The 19,055-nt window shown below is 39.3% G+C and overlaps 1 protein-coding gene across 1 annotated transcript in view; it reads left to right on the forward strand.

Annotated features, from left to right (window-relative positions):
• Positions 1-1,209: 1,209 nt before the first annotated feature.
• The window catches only part of LOC109991984 (SPRY domain-containing SOCS box protein 4), a 71,132-nt gene continuing 53,286 nt past the window's right edge, over positions 1,210-19,055 (forward strand). Inside the window, exon 1 of the mRNA XM_020644447.3 lies at positions 1,210-1,409. The gene's annotated coding sequence lies outside the window, so the exon portion shown is untranslated. The remainder of the gene's footprint in view (positions 1,410-19,055) is intronic.

The following is a 19,055-nucleotide window of genomic DNA, read 5'->3' on the forward strand; positions in this document are numbered from 1 at the left end:
GGAATAAGGCATAGAGGGTAATGATGCCTTCAGGTGCCCTCGGAATCCAACGGTAATGTAATAACTGTGAAAATGGTTTCTTGTAAGTGAGTATTTAATGTGGTAAAACAAAGAAGAGATCAAAGGCTACAGTTTCAGAGGACGACTTGTGGTTCATTTGAAGTAACATACTTTTGTCTGACTGAGAAAGACATTCAGAGACATGTCTGGTCCTTAAATCATCTGCTGTAAATAGAACACAATAAATGCAAGATTATTATATATAAAAGTATAATATTATAATATTTTCTTCAAGCTAAAGATATGCTTAAAATCAGTTCTTAGTGAAGCATAATCATAAGTGGAAGCAGAAGTGATGTCTGATAAACTGAATTGTGTCAGTGACCGTTTTAGTGTATATCTTTAGATACATCATTAAAGATTAAGAAATCATCACACTTTAAATTTGATTTTAAACTCTGGTGTGTTTTTTTTATTTAACTGTATTTTATGTGTTTTTCAGTAGCCTACTGTAGATTTAAAATGTAAATGATGTATTTTTAAATGTTTTTAATTGAGGATGCCTTACAACATCAAGCAAAAGGATTACCAAAAGCTAGAGTTTCAGTTACTTTGCCGCTCCAGGTATTAATCATCGTCAAACAAATTGAATCCAAATCTGTTTGATGTAAAAAATAATTTACATTCTCATTGAAACAGTCTTTGTTAATGGATCATCATTAACAATCAGCATACAAAATCTAAATATTTATCAGAGGATAACAAATGTCATAGAACTTAAAATACCTTGACATGGAATATGAGTTTTACATTCATACTGTTTTTGTTTTTTTAAATACAATGAATTCATAAAATTATAAAACACAGGATCACAAAATATGCTTGAAGTTCCCAAAGTAGCCTAACCAACGCTGCATTATCAGCCAGTGTCACTTGCAGGTAAGATTAATATTTGTAGGAGCAGCAGTCGCAACAACCTAAGTAAAAGTGGTTGTAAACAAAGAATCGAATTGTAACTACAGTAATTGTAGATCTTGTAATAACCTACTTAAAAATTGGTCCATTAGGGAGCAGTAGTGTAGTTTCCAAGTATTCATGAACTCACCTCCAGAGCCTGAACCAATCGTGTTACAGCCGAATACTGTGTTGTGGTGGAAGCGACCAATCAGCGCTCAGTCTGCAGAGTAAATGGACACTCAGCATCGGATCCTCATTGCGCTGCCTGGATGTATCGAGCTGGTGTTTAGTGCAACAAAGAAACCGCCTTTACATCTCTGAAACACATGCAAGACCGCTGGAATAACGCTGCTGACATCTGCAGAGAAAGAGGAGAGGCCTCGTTTCTTCTCACCTCGACGAGAAATCCTCACAGAAAAGTGTAGTTTGGGGGCGAGTTGACTTTTTATGTGGTGAGTGTTTCTGTGTTTACACCGGACGAGATGACCACAGGATTTGGAGCACCGGGTTTTATGTAGGCTAGTTGGATAACTCGGTGTTTTCCTTTCAAAAGTGTTGCACTGTTGGTAGACAATATACAGTTTAAGCTATCTAAAAAAAAAAAAAAAAAGACTTTTAATTTCTCTCCTTATATGTTACATGGACTGAAGTTCTCACGCTTTATAGCCTACTGTGTTAGAACTATACCTGCCTGTGCCTGTGTCTTCATTTTGACATGGTTACACAGTTCACGGCATTTCCTTGTCCCCTCATCTCTCACCACACAGTAATGTGAGTGAAAGTTTCCCTAATGTTTGACGATATGAATGTGTTGTTCAGTGGTTTGAGTGTGTGTAGGGGATGTATCAGGCATAGTGTTGAGCAACGAGGAAATGTTACTCAGTTGCTTTAAGCATGTAAATCCTTGTGACTGGATGGCTTATTTTGTGAAGTAAAAGTGGCTCCCCTGGCAGCGATGAGTTCTCTCCTGCATCTTCTTCACCTTGACCTTTACTCAGCTCAGATGGGTCAGGTGACAAGAGAGCAGGTGGCAAGAGCAGCGAGGGGATGAGCAGAACGAAGAGCAGAGGAGTGGAGAAAGGTGAGAGAGCAAGAAGAGAGGAAGGTGAGCACACCGGGGGAACTCCTCCTCACGTGTACCAGGTGCAGCGTCGCCTCATTTGGTTCGCTAACTAGTATCCGACAAAGAAAGATGTCTGGTGGAGTATGCAGGTTGATGGATGACCTGTCAGGATAAAGGAGGAGAGAGAGAGAGAGAGAGAGAGATGCAGGAGGAGGAGGAGGGGATGGAGCATACACCGGTTACAGAGGGTCATTTAATCTGTCTGCTGGATCTGACCAGCCGCTCACTACAGGAGATCAGGCTGCTCACCGGCTGTGTCTCTTAATTGTTTTCTTTCACGTCCTGACTCTCCTTTTTCTGCTCTCACAACACTCCCCCTGTAGATATCAGGAAACGTCTCTTATCAAACCCCTCGGCGTTTTCCTTCACATTTAGTTGCAGGTATCCTTCCCCTGTTCGACTCTCCTGCCTGACTTTTTTGACTCTTTACTTATTTTCATTGCTGACACTTCAGTTGTCCCCGATACTTTAATTTGAAAGGAAAATCAACCGCGAGAGAGCCTCAATACCTCCTCTGACAGTATTTTGTTATTTAGCAGACAGCTCAAACATTGTAACTGATATTTTAACATCTCTCCCTGAATGACACTTTCTTTGTGCTTCTTAGAAAATGTCAGAAACTTCAACTGACGTTTAAGTTGTTTCACAAAGTTCCACCAAAAGCATTTGTTTCAAAGGCTGGTGTTTATAAATGACGTTTTCTATTGGCGTGTCACATGTTATATTACAAATGCTACTTAATGCTACAATGCTATGATGAGTTAATGTGGCCTCTATATGCGATGAAAGCCGACGCTAAACATTTTGGTTAATAACATTAAAGACAAACGATTGGTCTGAGATAAACATCAAGAGAATTGTCACCTCTGCAACAAGAGCCATCCCGCTCGAAACCATTTTTAATATCAATACTGGCCGCGGTTTTAAAATTCACTCAAATGTTTGACGTACAGACGTTCATGTTTTTTCTTTGCTAGGAAGATGATCAAAGATGAGTTACAAATGCTACTTAATGCTACAATATCGGCCGATTCTAGCACATGCAGTCACTGTTGGTATCGGCTAATTTGAAGCTATCAGTTCTCTTTTACCCGACGAGTGAGCTGTATGGATTACAACAAACATTATCACTCTCCAGAGTGTCAGGCGGTGATCTACGTAGATGTGCATTTACTTTCAAGTTGAGTGACCGTCTTGTCTTGGTTACACTGTAGATCTTTTGATAAGAAGTGTTTGATAACTGCATTTGAGGGATCATCACAAATAAATCTATATCTATATCTATCTATCTATCTAGTGTAAATCTAAATCTATCTCATATCCAGTATAGATCTAAGGAATATATCACCATCACATCTCTTTCCCCCTCCCCGACATTGATATTAATATCTCCACTAAAATCCCATATGGGTCGGGCCCTTGTCTGGTACCAAAAACAAGTCAACTCAGGCCGCGCTGTATATGCTGGGAAATGAGGCGAAGACTTAACGATTCAACTGCATAAGGGGGCATCAATTTGTCGACTCAATTCTAAATGCTTTCAATGAACACACTTCAATTTCAACTGCGTTAGACTCTTTTTTTTCTTCTGAAACAGCAATTTTCAAAAACATTTTTCCTGTTTGCTCCTACAATTTCAGCTAACTTGATCACAAATCCAGATTTTAGCCCTTTTTTTATTCTTGGTGTAAAAAAAAAATCCCCGACTGCTTGGCTCAAATGTGTCCCTCCCTTTCTGTCTTTATTTCTAGCTTTTCCCCTCCCCTTTAAAAACAATTGTCCTCCTGCCCTCTTTATCCTTCCAGAGGGACTAATAAGCAGCATTATGAGTCAATGTGAGGAGAGAAGCAGATGGGATTCAGCGTGTAGGCCAGATAAGGGTTTTTTAACTTCGCTGTGTCTTATCACACCCTGTCACTGCTACTTAAAGTGAACAGATACTGCCTGCAATTATGGAAAGAGCAGTTCAAATCCTTAAACGGAGATAGTGGAGATGTTGTCTGCGGCATGTTGGAATAATCCCTGAACAAAGCTCTGCCAGTGATGTCAGAATTTAAATGGAGAGATGGCTGACTTTTTCAGGCAACAGTCTCCCGGGAGTTGCCTCTGTGTTATTGAGCATTAATTAAACAACACTGTGTTCAATTTTTAAATTCGATTTTAGGTCAATTTCTCTCCAGTTGCCTAATTTTCTGTTCATCTGAGTTCTTCGTGTCACCATCCTCCTCACTGACTGACACACAAGGCGATCATGGCGGTGATGACACAGAAACATTTTGAAGTCAGAACGAGCTGCTTTGAATCAGCCATCATTATTTTTAATGACTTTGTTTCCCCGCCTCCCCCACTGTGCTTGTTGTGCGCCACGGCAGAGAAACACAGCAGAAACACAAGCAGGCTTAGAGATCAGGAACTGTGAAGGCTCAAATTAGACAGAATGAAGGCACAAAATAGATCTCAGTGTCTGTTGAGTGACACTTTGGCAAGAATGAGCAAAGTGTGAAGTGGCTGCTTAAGAATGTGGAAAAAAAAAAGTCTTGGGGGTTTAGATGGGTTTTTTATTATCAATGAATCATAAATATTTTGTCTTTGCTTATTTTACCTATTTTACCATTTGTAAAAAAAAATCTTCATATTTGTGAAGCTGAAGCCCGTGAATGTTCCCCACATTGAGTTATGATGAGCTACGTTAGCGCTGCGTCTTTATGGTGACGTCTGTCAGGCAGCTGGTGTCTGAAATGTCTCATCATCTTTTAGATCCACCTCCATGACATTTGGCGCACACGTTCTTGACATTTGGCGCACACATTTTTCTCAATGTAAAAACTGAGGTGATAATGATTTATTTTACAAGACACTAAATTCCTTTACTTAATTTGCTGTTGTGTAACTATGTGAAAATGTTAGTTATACATCGGGAAATTGGAGCTTCTTTGCTCGTGTAGCGCAAAGCACCACTTAAACTGAGTTGAGCCTCACAGAGCAGCTAGCATGGCGTCAGGCTAACTTTCTGTTGATTCTTTTTGTCGCAAGATGGAAAAAAAAATACATGCGTATCAGCATATCTATCTGCCTTTATCTCTCCACCATTCTGGTTCACTCTTGGTCATTTATATCTTTCTTTCCTTGGGACGTGGACCACACAAATATATGCATCTTTGACTGACAGTTGGAGCGAGATGGATTTATATTCAGCAGCCTTTTGTAAAGCCGGTGATAGACTGCTGAGCTAACAAAAATGCATACAGTTTCAGGGTCACACGCAGGCACACTCACACACACACACACACACACACACACACTTTTATGCAGATGTCACTCAAGGAAAGCAGCGCTCTCTTGCACTGCTGCTCTCTGGAGTCGATGACATCAGCTCCTGCGGAGACGAAATCAGGAAGATGTCGTGGTCCTCTTTCTACAGTGTGACATGAGAATGTATGCAATGTGCAATAAAGATATGAATTGCGATAAATAAACAAAAATAAATCACATTACCTTGAACTCACAGTTTCTTGGTCTATCTGCAGTTCTTCATATTTTACAGAACATGGGTTTGCAACGTGTCCCTTCTAAATCCAAAATAAATCGAAAAGAAGATTTATTTTTTTCTACTAATTTGGCACTAATTATTCCAAAATGATGTGTGGGGCCATTATACATAGGCCTCCGCTCAACTGGAAAAACGTGTATATGCTGAGTGAAAAAGCATTGCTTAATAACTTTAGTGCGATGAATTAAGACTTTTTATATTCATATTACAAAAACAATAAAATAGTAATTAATTGTGCAGCCCTACTTAACAGTAAATGCAGGTTTTCTCTTAGTGCCTGTCAATAAAGTGAGTGAAAGAGATGAATTCAGAATATTAAATGAAAGGGAAACGTGTTGTTTTGTGCAGCGGTATGGGTGTATTGCCTTGTGTTTTAGGGAAATCAAGAGTTTTTAAGGACAAGGTTGAGGCTGCTTGTCATCAAGTTGTCATCCTCTGTGCCATGCGTCAGTTTAAAAAAAAAAAAAGCATTGCGGCAGTGAGTCCTATTTGACCTGGAGCCCTTGGGTGAGACAACAGGGAACATGACAGACAGACCTTTTGTTATGTCGTATCCTCGTGTCCCCTCTTACATCATTAGGCTTTTCTAATGTTACAAAATCAACTTGTCTGACATCTTGTCTGATCTGATGAAAGTTTGTTCTTGGAATAATTCGAGCCGCGTGTAGGGAGTCTCGGCGGGCTCATTTGCATATAAATGACAGAAGCGTCTGAGGTGAAATGTTCCTGGTCATTTGTCATTTTTAAGGTGATTCAGTGTCTGTGTGTTTGTTAGTATGCATGTGTGACTTTTAACGGGTTTTGGTCTCTTTTCCATGTGTATCAGTGATTTGTCAGTTTATATCAATGCAGGGACAGTGGGCTTCAAATCAGCTGCAATCTGCCTCGCTTTGTGGCTTCCAGGAGTCTCTGATGGTTTTCCTGGATTCAGTCAATCGACTCCTCCTGGATTGTAAAGAAGGCGTGTGATTGTTTATGTGACTTCGTGGATTGGGAGGAAATACCATGGGACAATAAGACAGAGGGTGAAAAATCTACTATGAACTGCAAAAAGTGTTGTTGGATGTTGCTTAATTGGCTTCCGAAGAGGAAAAACAAAAGCACTTCCTGCCAGTGCTTGTCTTTTTGAGAGCCTTGAAGTGTTCTCACGTTTCATCGCTCTGTGTTTTTCGAACAGGAATCCTGCCTCTCTTCTCCTGCTATACTTATAAATCCAAAAATAGAGCAGACGGCACTCTGATGCCTGGTTGCCACACATCATATTTCCACTAATATTAGATGTGATATTAGATTTGTCATCAGGCTTTAATGGGAATGGATTAAAATCTGATCTGGGATGCTTAGGAAACCCATGACACTTTTTGTAATGAGACAAAACATTAGGGCTGCTGTAACACTGACTGACAATGGAACTGACAATGAAGGGGGGAAATTATTGAATTTTTTAAAGTTATCGAGAACTACTGATTATAACTGGTACATGTTTTATTAGGACTGGGTTTTCTAAAATTGATTTAAATCAGATTTTAATTTGAACGATCTGATATCAATTCATAAAATCCACGAATTGTTCTTTTAATAAGCTATATTCCCTTTCCCCCTATCCTTTCAAATTAGTTGGTCTTTTGTGTTTCTGTGCTGTGACAGCTGGACATCCAGAGCAACAGATTGATACCTCACTGTTGTCACTATAACAACGAGTGGAGACTCACCTCACACATTTTACAGACAAGGCAGTTCAAACTAGCCACAAGGCAAAGCATCTTACAACAGTCTCCAACATTAGTTCTCTCTGAATCATAATCACATTGAAGCAGAATTGGTTTTGTAACTTAGATATCCTTAAATTCAAATTTAATTCAGGCAATCAGTGTTGATACCCAGCCCTTTGTTTTATGATCAGGTTATGATCATAAAACTTTGTGAGAATTTGTGAAATAAGCTTTTTTTGGTGCATTTTTTTTTTGTCTCGCTCTTAATAAAAAAAAGAATGAACACAATAGGCACGTAGACATCAGAGCCTTTAAGCCCCAGAGATTCTGCAAAAGCATTTAGGAAGCTTTTGTGTTTGTAATATTAAACTGAACCCTACAGGGTTGTCATATTGCTCTCCCGGTGTGTGATTTTACACTGTTACTTCGCAGAAGAGGTGCAACATGGTGGTACAACTTTATCCCACCATGCTCTCTTTTTACCTTTCACACAGACAGTAAGGCAGAGTAACTGTGTAACAGTCTTGTCTTGAACTGACTGAAAGCCAATGAGCTGTAGCAGCTAGCTACCAGCTGGTATAAAGAAATATGCTAGATGCTAGGCAACCGTGCGGACTAAAAACAGCTGTTGTAAGGACAAGTTACATTCTAGAGGTTTTCTAAGGCGTACCTTTAGTGAAGATTTAAAAGAGAAGTATAAATAAATGAACCATTTGTCTCAAAATAATGTAACAGGGTGTATCTGCTTTCCTTTTCAATGGCTAATTAAGAACAGCTTTAATTATTTTCTGCCTTAAGACATTATCAGAAGTCATACCAAAGAAAATGTGGCATTTGAAGCATACAGTGACCTTCAGCACTAGCGTTCATTAAGTTCATATTGCCGTTATTGAAAATGGATATACAATGAAAGCAAGGTGAGTGAGAAGAACATCACTGGACCATGACAAGCTGTTGTAGTTTTTTTAGCGGAGCACTCACTAAATCACCTGAGGAAAAGCTTTTACCCGAAAAACCTGCTGGAGCCAAATTAGATCAGTCGGTAGTAGATGGAATTCAGCTACCTTTTTGGGGTTTTTTCACCCAGCTACTGCCCTAACCTACTTAGCAGTTACAACAAGCCTAGTGGGAATAGACTTTTTTTTTTTGTTCAACAAACACTCAGGTATATGAGATTATTGAATTTGACTCTTTGGACTTTTGAGTCTGAATGATGTCTGTCCATAGTTGAGGAGAATTTCTACTTTCTCACCTCAACTTCTTTTAGCCCCCATCCACTGTCAGTGCACCCAATGACACCTTGAAATATAAAATGGACTCAGTGTGTCATTTACACACCTGCAAGTGAGTTTTCCATAGAATACTAAGTTGCCCCATGTGAAGCAAATGAATTAAAATCAGGCAAAGGTTTTTATAAGGGGGAAAAAGAAAAGTGTGAAATCTCCTGTCAGAAATGGTCCCAAGCTTGTGTAGTTTGGATTGCAGAACTGTAAAACACCATTGATAGCACTAACACTATGGGACAGCCTGTTCAAGAAGTGTGAGGCCATTTCCTCCTTTGCCTCCCACTCTTTCTGTTTCTCTCTTTGTCTCTCTTCGTCTATTTTCCGGCCATAATTACAGAGCTCATGAAAGCGTTTAGACTCTCATGAATATTTAGATCTTAGAGGGGAAGTGTCAGGGGAGACCCATGTGTGTGGCTTGTCTGCCCTAATTATGGAGATTATGGACACACACACACACACACACACACACACACACACATTTCTACTTAAAATAAGGTAGCAAGGCCAGCCAATGATCAAAAGCTTCCAATTTGGGAAAAGTTAATTTAGGCTTAAACTGAGGTGTAAGCAGTCTGAAAAATTTGACACACACACGCACACACAAACACATATAGTTATGGCTTGAAGCTGGTTTTTCTGTTTTTTTTTATTGATTAATATTTAGCTAATGATGAACACGAGTGGGGCGGATTAGAAAAGGTGTGTGTCTTTCAAGCTACAACCGTGTCGTGTTGAACAGAAAAGTGACTCATAGCCTGATGATAGCAATGAGTCAAGGGGAGGCAGGATGGTGGAGTCACGGAAGGAAGAGTGCATGAAGAGAACTGTACAGAAGCACAAAAGCGATTCATAAGCTATTGATAAAAGACTAGAAGCAGGAGGAAGACGGGAAGTTAGGGGAAGAAATAAAAGGTGGTTGAGCCAGAAAACATTGAATGAAAAGGGGGAAAGAAAGTATAAAACCGGGTGCGTGGGAGACTAACAAAGAGAAAGTAAATTGCATGTGTGTGTTTGTGAAAGAGACAACAAAAAAAATGTGAAAAGAAGGTGAGAAAAGAGCAAACTAGAGAAAGGGAAGTGAGAAGAGGTTTACATTATGAAGGAGACTCGTGTTGAAATTCAGAAGATGGAGAGGCTGCTGAAGGATGGAGGTGATGGTGAGAAGAGAGAGATAGGAGCAAGTGTGGGAGAAGATAAGAAACTTCAACAGCATGTAAGGAGGAGAAGAGAGGAGGCGAGAGGGTATCATGTCACTGCAGATGGTGGTGATGTATGTGTATTGTAAAGGTAAGAAGTGATGGAGGATAATTTCAACACACCATGTTTAGTCTCTGAATAGAACTACCTGATGATAATATAAATCATTCATGGCTACAGCGTGGTGTACACACTGTTTTTTTTTATAAATTCATAATGCACACATACTGATGATGAGATCTAGGGTTAAAAATTGACCCCTAGGCTCTGTTTGCATTAGCATTTATAATGTGGATCGGAGATAATTTTAACTGCCAATTGGCCTCAGGTATTAGATCACTGACTTACATTAATGTGCAGAGGGGTTCTATTAATTTGTGTAAACAATTCTTATATAATACATCATCTTTAATATTTGTGTGATAAAAGTGTTCTGGTCTCCAATTGTATTTTAAGTAAAATGTCCACCTTGCATTTCAGCAAGCCTTCCCTTTAAAACAGTAAAACAGTCTTTGTGGAGGCTGAACGAGATGGGACCAATCAGCTGTAACCTCTATTTTCCTATTTCAATTTCAATAGTTCCCATTTCAGTGGTATGAACCAATTGTCTTGGCTTCAGTGTATGCAGTTTTTCTTTCTATTAAAGGTATATTATGCAGGTTTCAAGGTAGATGTAACACTTTAGCTCAAGTCTCTCTGAAACGGTTTCCTCAGTTTGGAAGCTCCATTGGTTCTCCTTGAATTGAATTTCACCATTGTGCATCTACAAACAGCAATTCTTTAGTGGGCTTCTGAATTTTCTTTGTAAATTCGCATAGATTTAAAAAAAAAAATGTTTCCCAAAATTCCTTAAATAATTAACAAAGTCCAAATTCAAAGAATGTTTCCATAAATTCCCGAAAATCTCCCCAAAATTCTCATGAAATTTCCTGAAAATTATCCCAAAAAGTCCTACAATTTGGATGTAAATTGATGAAAGTTTCAAAAATAAAATAAAATCCATGCCAATTCAAAGAAATTTCCATTAAATTTTGAAAATTTTCCTACAAAATTCCCCTAATTTCCATAGAATTCCTGAAAAATCCAAGTTCATCTTTACCTTATGAATACCCTCATTTCGGTCATTGCGACTAAATGTTCTGGGACTGTAATAAAAGAGAGAGAGAGGAAATGTTGGGAGAAGTGAGTGGGGGAAGACATGCTGAAAACGTTGAAGATCAGACTGCTGTGGCAGCAGGCTCTAAATGTTACGCTAAACTGGGGCCCCCATTTCAACACGACCAAAGTCTTTACTTCCTGAGCTGTCACAGTTAAATATCTGTATCAGAGTGAGAAGTTCTTCTGTTTGAGCGCTGTGGTCAAAACGAGATCAGACTTGTCTCACCGCTACCATGTGTTAACTTTCATCAGGCATCACACCAAAGATACACAAAGTTGTGTGTGTGTGTGCATGTGTGTGCGTGTGTGTGCGCGTGTGTGCGTGTGTGGGTGGGTGTGTGTGAGAGATAACTGATCACAAAAGCAGTCACTGTTCATCTTCTGTCTTGAGACATTCACTGACTGTCTCATCATGTCATTCAGCAGCTGTGTGTTTATGAATATTTGTGTACGCTTTTCAGCCTGTGGGGGCAATAGGAGGTGGAAAATAATGTATTTATTCATGTTATACTTTATGTTTTTATTTATTTATTCACCTCTGTTTATGCAGGTAAAAAGCTGAGTATTGAAATGCATAAACACTTCGTTGTTCAGAATACGTATGAAGTGTTTTTCAGTCTTAGTACCGTCTTTCCCTGATGTTTCTGATTAACTGAAGGAGTTTCCTACATATTCCTATTTTTAGCTAGAGTAAGTGGATGTTTTTGATGCTGTGGTTGGAAGTACTTGTAGTTATAATGAATATGTAAACCACAATTTGACAAATATAAAACCTTTTGGTCCGAATGCTGATACAGTATATGACGCAGAACAGTGGAGAGAAGATTGGCATTTTCATTTTAAATCCAGAAAAGTTTTGATTTCTACAGTGAGCAAATAAAAAAAAAAAAAAAGCAGCAAGACACAAAACATAAACATGAATTCACAAGAAGAAAGAAAACTGTGAGAAGCCCGTTGTTACCATGGAAATGTTTACTGCCACCGCAAGCTAATGCTGTGAGCTGCTGCCAATAAAGTTAACGGACTATCAGCATCCTAAACCCAAACTTTTATATTACAGCATTGGTTTTTTTTTTACAATATAAATACTCTAATAACGCTAAAAGAAGAAACACTGTCCCTGTACGTTTAAAACAAAACAAAAAAAAAACATGCTTAACGATAGTTTGTTGGAATCGCAGTTGATTGTGGGATGTGTAGTTACTTCAAGTATTTTTCATCACTGGAATGATGGAAAAGACATCCAGTGTGGCATTTATACCCATCTGCACATTCAACAGTTATCAGTAAAAGCTAAATTAATAATAATAAATCAAAAAGATACAGTTACGCTTTTAGCTTTTAACACTCAGAACAAAAGCACTTTGAGCTTCAAGTACTGTAATGATTGCGTGTAAACAGTTTGTATGTGAGCAAGAGAGAGGAACGAGGTAAAGAGACGAGAAGAAAACTACATTATCAATTGTGGAGGATTTCCAGATGTGATGAGCAGATGTGTGTGAATTGATTGATTGAGTGCGTGTGCGTGTGTGTGTGTGTGTGTCCAAGAGACAGAGAGGGAGTGAGAAATTAAGACGACGACAGATATTTCCACCGGTTCAGACACACAGATTGTTGGTTGCTCAGTGGACAGGCGCTGGAGAGGACACAGAGTCAGAGACATGAAGACAGACAGACATGTGTGAGCCAGCTGTTCTCCCTCTTCCTTTTCCTCTTCCTCTTCTCTGCCCCTGTGTAACAAACCAACAGGTGTTTGTCTTCAGGTGACAGATGTCGACAGTTTGTGGCATGTGTTTGCAGCGGCGTCAGTTTGCTTCAGGGCTTCAGATGGCAAGCCGTGTCTGTAACAGATCTGAGAGACCGCCCTGAATTAGTCAAAGAAACAGGAAACCATGAAACGGCGGAAAAGACACATGGAGATGGCAAGCGTTTGGATTACATTACATCATAAAGAGGCACTAATTTAAGGGACTTGTTGTGTTCTTGACAAAAATCTCTGTATTTGTATGTATGACGCCTGTTTGTTTGATCGCCAAAGGAGGCATTATGAACTTTTTTTTGACAAATTGTAATGTAAATGTTTCACAATTAATAAACAAAACAATCCCTTTTTAATATAACGAACAGGTCTTGATGAGTTCCTCAAAGTTTTGAGTCTCTTGTGCTGTTGGCCCCAAAGATCCTACATTTTCTGCGCCCCTTATGGACCATGAGGTGTAGTTTATGTCTGATCCTCTCCTGAACATGATTGTATATTGATGGTCTGCATGCTCTTCATCATTATCTAGTGGCTTAAGTAAGAAATAGCCAGTCTTGTTCCTGACAACATCTGTTGGTTCGCCGGTGGGGCGAACACAGCATGTTTCCTTAATGTCTGATGATATAATGATGATGTAACTTTATGATTTAATTCAGTATATCTTACATATCGATCAGTTAAGTAAGCCATTTGAAAAGCCCAAAGACAGTTCTAAAGACAGTAAACTACAGTTTAAGTGAGTATATGAACAACTGAAGTGTGTTGATCTCAATGTAAAGCCAGTCCATGAACCAATATGATCTCAGAGTATATTGTCACACAGAAGTATTGTGTGCTTACTAAGGAAATCAAAAAAACTCCCAGTGTAATAAGTTATCTTTCATATGGGAGTGGCCATGCGGAAATATTTGGTCCATTCAAGGACAAAGAGGAGAAGAGATGAAGATGAAAACGATGGAGCGGATGATAAGAGGCTCATTATTCTGTTTCTATTTCGAGCACTTTGTATCCCCTTCTCCTATTGGACAATAGAGACCTCCACTGTGTAAGCATACAACCTACATCCTCGCCCGTCAGTCTCCATGTGTGTGTATGTGTCTCCTAAGTTATACTTTAGTTGTCATGGCAACATTTGCTCCTCATGGCATATGAGGATGTTTTCAGTGGGGTTGGTGTATAATGAGACGAGGTCTCTTGTTTTCAGAGGGAGATGTTCGTCAGTTTGACCTTTACCCTCCACAGATCAGAAGATCAGTCTGATCATACGACTTTTCCTCTCTGCATTAAGATGTCTCATTTTCTCTGGTTTTTAAAGGCTCTAGTCTCATTACAATAAGGTCTGGCATCTTTTTAGTCGCCATTATGGAGCTGAAACACATCACTTGGTAATTGTAGTGTTTAAAGGTTTTTCTGACACTCTCATAACTCTGCGGGTATTGACTCTGTTTTTGCCGTTGGTAAAAGAAAGATCATTAGAAACATTAACACAATCATGTGATGAAAAAGAAGATATACTTTATTAATCCTGCGTCGGGAAATTCAGTTTTGCACTCTATTGTTGAGCATGCTACACACATGAACAAACAAGATCCTATGGACGTGTAATAATGAAGAGATGTCAGAGTGAGGAGACTGCCCACTGCGAGCGCTCCTGAGCTGGTGGGGGTTTGGTACCGTCCTTGCTCAAGGGCACATCGGTAGTGCTCAGGCAGTGAACTGGCACCTCTCCAGCTCAGACCAATTTCCAGATTTTAACTGATGTTGTAAGATACCAATCTATTTTTTTATTGACTCTGCTTCAGCACAACACAGCTTCATAGTCTGAACAGTACCGACTACTTTAAAGCAAAAGTCTAACATCTGGGGTTTATTGACTTTCTAAGAGGCTCTCATAAACTGCTCTGTTAAATATTTTGTCTGCAATTTGTCTGTTTTTCATTGTTTTTAATCTTCTTCCTCTAAGCGATCTCCCGGTCTCATCAAAAGTTATCATCAAACTCTTCTACAGGAATCCATCTAGTGAAATTACCCCGAACAATTCTTCAAATACTTCTCTTAACAGCTGAGGGTCCCTCTGTTTTTGTTAAAGTCCTTCACCAAGTTTCTGTTCTGCTTTTTAATTAAGTGGATGTTTGGAAAACAATAACAATTGTGTGATCAGTGAGTTTAAATTTTGAGAGCAAATGCTGCTAGGTGGTTTGAAAGGAAGGGAGGTTTTACAATGATGTTGTAGGATGATGTGCTTCTCTGGTGAGAAAAAAAACTGTGAATAAAAAAGAAAACCTTAAAATGGAAATATATCAACTCCCACGTTGCAGCTAAAGTATTGCAAACCTTTAAATCGGAGAGTATGTGTGAGAGTGAATGTAGAGCACATCAGAGCAGGAGTGTGTGAATGAGTTGTAGATAGAGTTTGTTTGAGAGGTTAAGACAGATCTGGACAGAGAGGCTGAAGGACTTAGATTGACACAGAGGGCTGCTAATCTTGGAAGTAAAGTAGATTACAGTTACATAGTGCTGCCCCCCCGGCCTGTCTGTAGGAAATGGATCTGCAGCTACTGAGTTGCTGTGGGTGGATAAACTGCAGGCTGTGTGTGTGAGTGCTGCTCGATATCACTCAGCTCTTCTCTGAACCCTTTCACTCTTCTCTGACCTCCAAGTGTCTCTTAACCTGCTCTGCTCTGACCTGCTGTACACAGTTTGTGTGCATGTGGGTGCAAGTGTGGTATCTGAGTACTGAGTTATTGAGCAAGTCGGGTGTATGTAATGTAGCGATGAACAACAATGATAAGTTCTTTGGTCCTTTTTGAAAATATACCTCTTATCATTTCTGACTGAAAGTGCCCATGCTTTTATTTGTTGTCTCCCGCAGGAAATTTGCCAGGCCAGGTATAGACAGTGCAGATTAATGAACATTACCATGTTAATGCGAATGCTGAAACTGTTCTTTATGCGTTACATTAACGCCCACTGGACTTTACATTTATTTTCTTTACATGCACTCTGTGAGTAGCTTGCATACACTGTAAGATTTTTTTCTCATAGTCCACTGCACAGCTCCTACATTGCACCTTTTGCACATTGTGTTTTTTATTTTATATTTAAAAAATTCTATTTTATATATTGTAATAGCTTCTTATACTGTATTATTTAAGCTGTTGCTAGTTCTGCTTTATTTCCTTGTTAATTGTTTAGCACCAATAAACCAAGTCACATTCCTTGTATGTGTAAATGTATTCTGAATATGCAGGATTTTAGCCACAGGCTAATTACCATAGTCCCTTGGAAGGTTGGTACACACGTATACAAATTAACATAAACAGCAAAAACCAAACAACGAGTAATGACCAGACAACAACGTAAGCTGTACATTAGTTGACAGAGACACACAAGCATAAAAAGTGGCTGTGTGAGGATGTTTAAAACAAACCAGGATAAAGTGACCTTGGTTAAAGTGTGTAATGTGCTAAGCATACACTTGTGTATTTACAGCAACATTAATGTAAAATAAATACAAAAATATATAATTAATAATATTAATAATACAAGCTGTAAGATAATCATGAACTCCCTTTTTATTTACAAAGTGCTTTTAAACATTTTCTGATCATTTGAAAAATGCTTGTCCAGGAATAAAGGTTTTTCAGCCTTCAGCTGTGTTCAGCATCTCAGATAGAGAGGCTGCAAGTGCTCCTTCTCTCAATAACAAGAACAAATTACATTTTTCATGACATGCATTACACCTCTCTTTACACCTTTCTTTCTTTCTGAGTTACACAAAAACATGCAGAAATGTTCCCCGGTGAGTGTGTCAGATGAAAACAGCACACACATCAAACCTGGGGGGGAGTAAAGACCTCTCTCTGGGCCTCAGCAGCACCATCGTCACACAGTTTGACAACACGACAGAGTGCATGTCACGGAGTGTGACAAGGCTAATATCACATTTTGTAAAAGGTCTCTTTGCCCAACAAGACAGGCGGTAAATGGAAAATGGGAAACTCTGGGCTGATGGGAACTTTCAAGTGTGCTTAAGCTGACAGCTTTAATGACCCACTGCGATATGGTTTTCTAAGCGCACAGCACCACAAATATGAAGGAAAACGACACAAAAGGTGTTGTGTGTGTGTGTGTGTGTGTGTGTGTGTGTGTGTGTGTGTAGTAGTTTAAGTGCAGGAACCTGTGTGTGTCTGTATTGTTGCATGTGCTGATTGCAGTCCTGATGACTGTCTGTGTGTCTGCTTGTTAGCAGGAAACCCTGAAGTCTATGTATTTGACCAACCTTTTCACCTTTGGCCCTGGCTGGACAGATACACACAGGATAAAGACATGTCCACTTAGACTGAACTCTAGGTAAGGTGCACTTTAAGAAGCATTCCTGCAGGATTTCAGTTATTAACATGAACATTTCAGTTATACAACTGCTTGGTAATTTCTGAGCCTATGGCGACAGATCGAGATCTTATTTGGATTGAAAATCTCACAAATATGACCCCAGGTTTTTCTGTGCAGATGATTTTTTACAGCCAAATGGCCACGTTTTTGTTCATATCTTTCATGACAACATTTACGAGTGTTTGACATGAGATAAGAGTAAATCTTTTCTGCGCTCCAGTGTGATAGTGAAAGATATGCCTTCAAGCCTTTGTGCCTTCCCTTTTGCTTGTGTGGCCAGACGCTTGCCTGTGTGTATGTGTGTGTGTGTAGATAAAATGTATCTGTGTCTCAACTGATTACCTCTGTCGCTATTTCTCTATCAGATTGTCTGTCTGCCTGACTCTGACCTAATTTCTTCTTTGGAAACAGAGGTTGATTCAGTAATACAAGCAGCCAGTGTAAATAGTGACTTAAATCAGACATTTAATGTACGAGGTTCAGATAAAAACAGAAGCAAAGATGTGTGTGCAGTAGACTAGTGTGAGGATGCTGGATGTGTCATAGTGGTTTGTAGGATCCTATATTCTGTCACATCTTGAAGTAAAAGGAAAGATTAGCTGAGTACACACAGTATGAAATACTCATACATACAAAAAAGGAGTGCATTGCATCTCTACCACACACAGCATATAGTTGAGGGCCTGCAGGGCGATATAGAAAATGTGTTGACCATGTTTTTTTTTAATCCCTGTGGTAGACTTATTCTGTGGTATATTGCAATGTGGCAGTGATGTTGTTATTGCTGCAGCCTGAGCACAAACCTCGTTTGAAATGCAGCTTTCAGGTGACACTTTTTTCAGCTATTAGCAAAGGATATAGAAAAGAAGTGACTGTTGCATTTTGGTCTACCAGTCTGAAGCCTCCAAGTGTAGCATTTTTTACGGCTGGGAATCCTTGGGTATCTTGCGATTCGATCTCAATTCTTGGGGTCACAATTCGATTGACAACCTATATTCGATTCAAAGCGATTCTTGATTCATGATTCAAAGTCTATTTTTGAATCAATATATACCACAGGATCTACCCCAGTCGTCTGTGAGACTGGATGTATTTCTTGTTGCTCCATTTGGCATTCTACGGGGTTAGAGAGCTAGCCATAGCACTAAACAGGGAGTGACTAATTAGCCCCAAAAAAGAAATAGATTTTTGAAAGTTTAAAATCTCAGAAGATAAGAATCTCGATTTTTACATTTAGCGATGTTTTCCCCCCACCTTTAGGAATTTTGGCCATCACCATCTTGTTTTTATCTGAGCCAGGAGTGACCACTTTTGAATGTGAGGGTGGATACCAGATGCCAGCACTTAGTCAGTCAGAGGGAAGCCTACTCCGCTCTAACCTCAAATGCATGGAAATGACTGGAAATGTATGGTTCATTTCACTTGATTGTATGACTCTACACAGACTTCTTTTTGCTCCCAGTGTAGTCGCCCCCTTCTGGACATTAGAAAGAATGCAGTTTTAAGGCACCTTTTGCATAGGCTTTTTTTTTTTTTTTTTACCCAAAGGCTGAGTCCACTTCTAAACAACACTTCATTTGTTTAAGACTTTTAATATTCAATCTGTTTGATTTGCCTTACAGTAAAAACTTTCAGGTAGTTGGTTAAGCAGTGTTAACTCTGAAACCTAAAGGCCAGTGTCTCAGCTGATGTAAGTGTTGTTGTAATGTAATCAAGGCTTCAGAGTGACGACCTTAAATCCTTAGCTATTCACTGCACATGTGGCCCAGGCCCCTTTAATCAAAGGATTTGTTCTCTTATAAGACATTTAATTGACAGATGATACAGCGATGCAATAAGAGTCTGCAATCACAGGTTAAATTTATGTGCTTTACTCCCCATCTGGTGTGTGTGTGTGCGTGTGTGCGTGTGTGCGTGT

This window comes from Labrus bergylta, chromosome 4 (genome assembly GCF_963930695.1).
Source record: "Labrus bergylta chromosome 4, fLabBer1.1, whole genome shotgun sequence".
Lineage (NCBI taxonomy): Eukaryota > Metazoa > Chordata > Actinopteri > Labriformes > Labridae > Labrus > Labrus bergylta.